Source organism: Eubalaena glacialis, chromosome 10 (assembly GCF_028564815.1).
Source record: "Eubalaena glacialis isolate mEubGla1 chromosome 10, mEubGla1.1.hap2.+ XY, whole genome shotgun sequence".
Classification (NCBI taxonomy): Eukaryota; Metazoa; Chordata; class Mammalia; order Artiodactyla; family Balaenidae; genus Eubalaena; species Eubalaena glacialis.
Window position 1 is genome coordinate 111,477,234 of NC_083725.1, and position 4,477 is coordinate 111,481,710.

Sequence of the window (4,477 nt, forward strand, 5' to 3'; positions counted from 1 at the left end):
ATTATTCTGTGGCAATCTTGATAACTCTGTTACGATAGCATTCTTTAATTTTAAAACCAATCATTATAGATTTTGGAACTTTTCTGTGCCACGTCCTGAGAGGTCATCTAGAGGTTAGGGTTCAGGTACTGCCTAATGCTTTATGTTTTTGTTTTTGAATTTATTTATTTATTTATTTATTTTGGGCTGTGTTGGGTCTTCGTTTCTGTGCGAGGGCTTTCTCTAGTTGCGGCGAGCAGGGGCCGCTCTTCATCGCGGTGCGCGGGCCTCTCACTGTCGCGGCCTCTCTCGTTGCGGAGCACAGGCTCCAGACGCGCAGGCTCAGTAATTGTGGCTCACGGGCCCAGTTGCTCCGCGGCATGTGGGATCTTCCCAGACCAGGGCTCGAACCCGTGTCCCCTGCATTGGCAGGCAGATTCTCAACCACTGCGCCACCAGGGAAGCCCTGCTTTATGTTTATAAAAAGTGTTTCTTATAAACAAGTGGCAGTGTAGCCGTTGCATATTCTCTTATGGTAAGATATATATAAATATATAATTTTTATGGAGAGATGATTTTACAAATAAAACATGCTGTGTCTTTGTGGCTATACTTCTTGATGTCTGAATAATAACCTCAAAATAGGGCCTAAGCTGAGAGGTTGGTGTGGAAGGGTCATTGTCACCCACACAGCTGTTAGTAGCATTCAATAAACCACTCACAGAGGTACTGGTAGTTTGGTAACGCATTCAAATCCTTTTAGTTTGACTTCTTATGGTGAGTGAAGATGAAGTTGGAAAAGATAGAGTTGATAAAGGACTTTCAGAAAGGTGAGTGAGTGGTTCCACCTGTCACTTAATTAAGCACACCTGCCCACCAGGAACCCTTCTCAATATTAGCTATTGTATTACTGTGCTCCTCTTGAACCAATCTTGAGCTTTGAACCCTTATCTCAGAGTCTGATCCTATGCAGATTACATGCCACTTACTAGCTGTGTGGCTCAGGGCAGGTTATTTAATTCCTCCATGTATCACTTGATCATCTGTATAATGGGAGGAAAATAATATCTACCTCCTAGGACTGTTCTAATGACTAAATGAATGAATTTATGGAAAACTTTGAGAACAACATATGTTCAAACTTTAAGTCCTATGTAGCAGATACAATGAATAAGCCATAGGTCTGTCAGTTTAATACTATTAGAGATGAGTTGCAGAATATTTTTAGCATGACCTCACTTGTAAAGCTTTAAAAATATGCAAATGTGCTACATTTGTAAAACGAACGCTATCTATATATACGCATTTAATAAAAGTGTAAAACCATGCATGGGAATGATGGTTACTATCTCAGGAGAGGAAAGGAGAATTGCATTAACTAGGGGCACATGGTGGGGGGGGGTCTCCATTGTAATGTTTTATTTCTAAAATATATCTGAAACAAACATAAAAATGTTAAAATCTGTTACAGCTGAGTGGTGGGCATATAAATGTCATATCCTTTAATTTTCCGGTTGCTTGAAAAGTTCTTTTCTTTTTCTTATAAATTACACCTTGAATATAGAGCCCGAATAATATTGGCTTGTATGTCTGCACTTTTACAAGGTGTTCTTTATCAAGTTCACTTTCCAAATCAGAGAACAAAGCCTAAGAGGTGGAATTGCCATGTTCACTTTGCTAGCAAGAAGCAAAGCCAGATCTGAACGGTGTCTTTTATACTCTAATCTTCCACAGATGTTATTAATATTGGCAGATGCAGGCAGTACTGTTCTACTGTTTAGCAGTTTTCTGAATTGTGGACACATCATATTTTCAATTCAGTAGAAACATAATAATCCTTTACTGTTGGTAGCTTAAGTCCTTTAAGAAAGATTTAGTAGCCATGGTGGAAATGAACACCATTGGGTCAACAAGGAGACAGAATACAAAGCTTGACTACACCGCAGGCCTATTGGGAACAGCTGTAGTATGAATATTTCTTTACCTTTCTCCAAGATCAATAGGATGAGGTTAATTTTCATTCTTGGATTCTAGGAACAAGGTAAATTGATAATATTTTCTTCTAATGAGTTTTGGATTTCTTATTTGACAGTACTTTCAATTGATCTGAAGCTAATTAAGAATTCACTTTGGAGGGTGGGATTCCACCAAGCTTATTTCCATAGCAGGCTAGGATGGTCCTCTAGGTTTGAATCCCCTTCAACTTGCCTGTCTAGGTGGATAAAAGCCTTCAAGTCTGTTGTAGCTGCCCCCCTCAGTGCCCCAGAGGGAGATAATTGCATTTTAACAAAATATTTTTGGAGGATTCACCTTAAATCTGAAATAATGACTTCGAGTATGTAATCAAAGAACCCCATCAGTTAAGACAAAGCTTTGTGGCATCCCTAAATTGATCCCACAAAGCCCCCTATAAGTCACTTGACCTATGTAGGACAAACTCTCAGGAATTTCAGAGATCCCCCAGGTCCACGAACATGGAAAAGAGCTGTTTAATTGTATGAGACCTACATACACTTTTGAGTACCAGAGCGGTCATAAAAATGGTCCTTTCAGGAGGCTGAGTGATAGTGCTGTAAAAGTTTTCCTTTGGTGGGTAACTCTTTGCACCTGAGCACAGGCACAGGCCTAAAATCTTGCGAGGCTTCCTAAACCTTCACCTTCTGTTTCCTGAACAGTCCTTGCTGGGAGTCTTCATTATCAAGATGAAGGCCTCTCTGTGGTTAAGAGAGCTGCTTTTCCTTAGCCCCTTGATTTTTACTAGGTCTGGGCTGTTGCAAAATAGGTGAGAAATATTGGGTCGATGGTGATTTAATTGAATGATTGCCAGTGATGGGCCTTCAGCGTGGTGGCTTTGACAGGAGTATTTGCTCCTAATAACAAAGGCCAATGGGAAACTTTATGCCCTTTGACCAACATCTCTTTGTTAGATGACGAAGGCATCTCCTTTCTGCCTTAGTCCCTGATAACCACCATTATACTTTCTCCTATGAGTTTAATTACTTAGGTTATTTAGATTCTTCATATAAGTGGGGTCATGTATTTTTTGTTCTTCTGTGTCTGGCTTCTTCCACTTAGCATAATGTACTCCAGGTTCATCCATGTAGTTGCAAATGACAGGATTTCCTTATTTTTAAAGATGAATAATATCACATTGTATGTAAATATCATATTTTCTTTATCCATTCATCCATTGATGGACATTTAGGATGCTTCCATATCTTGGCTATTGTGGATAGTGCCTCAGTGAACATGAGAGGACAGATATCTCTTTGAGATCCTGTTTTCATTTCCTTTAGATATATACCCAGAATGGGATTGCTGGATCCTATGTCAGTTCTATTTTAAGTTTTTGAAGACTCTTCCTACTGTTTTCCATAATGGCTGCACCAATTTACATTCCCCCCAACAGTGCACAAGGGTTCTTTTTTCTCCACATTCTTGCCATCACTTGTTATATTTCATTTATGATAATAGCCACTCTAACGGATGTGAGGTGATATCTTACTGTGGTTTTGCATTTCCCTGATTAGTGATATTGAGCACTTTTCCATATATGTGTTGGTTATTTGTATGTCTTCTTTTGAGAAATATCTATTCAAGTCCTTTGGCCATTTTAAAATCAGGTTATTTATTTATTTATGCTATTTTGGACATTAACCCTTTATCAGATATGTGGTTTGCAAATATTTTCTCCCATTCCATAGGTGCCTTTTCACTTTGTTGATGGTTTCCTTTGCTGTGCAGAAGCTTTTTAGTGTGATGTGGTCCCATTTGTCTATTTTTGCTTTTGTTACTTGTGCTTTCAGTGTCATATCCAAGAAATCATTGCCAAGGCCAATGTCAAGAAGATTTTCTCTATGTTTTCTTCCAGGAGTTTTCCAGTTTCAGGTCTTATATTTAAGTCGTTAATCCATTTTGAGTTGATTTTTGTGAATGGTGTACCATAGGGGTCCAATTTTATTCTCTTGCATGTGGATATCCAGTTATCCCAATGCTGTATAAGTCCTAGAGATCTACTGTACACCATAGTGCCTGTGGTTAACAATACTGTACATTTAAAATTTTGCTAAGAGGATAGATCTTAGGTTAAGTGTTCTTATCACATGCACAAAAATAAGAGAATGGGAGGAAAAAATATGTGTAAAGGTGTTTTTTTAAATACTACTAATAGAGAGGGATAATATGTATTCTTATATTTAAAAAAAGATTTAATTTTTTAAAAGCAGTTTTAGGTTCACAGCAAAATTGAGAGGAAGGGACAGGAATTTCCGATATACCCCTGCCCCCCCCCCCCGCCCCCGCCCAGGCACAGCCTCCCATTATCAACATCCCGCACCAGAGTAGCGCCTCTGTTGCAGTTGATGTGTCACCGTAGATTCATCATACGCACCCGAAGTCTGTAGTTTACCTTAATGTTCACTCTTGTACATTTATGGGTTTGGACATGTGTCCACCATTAAAGTATTACACAGAATAATTTCATTGCCGTAAAAAACCT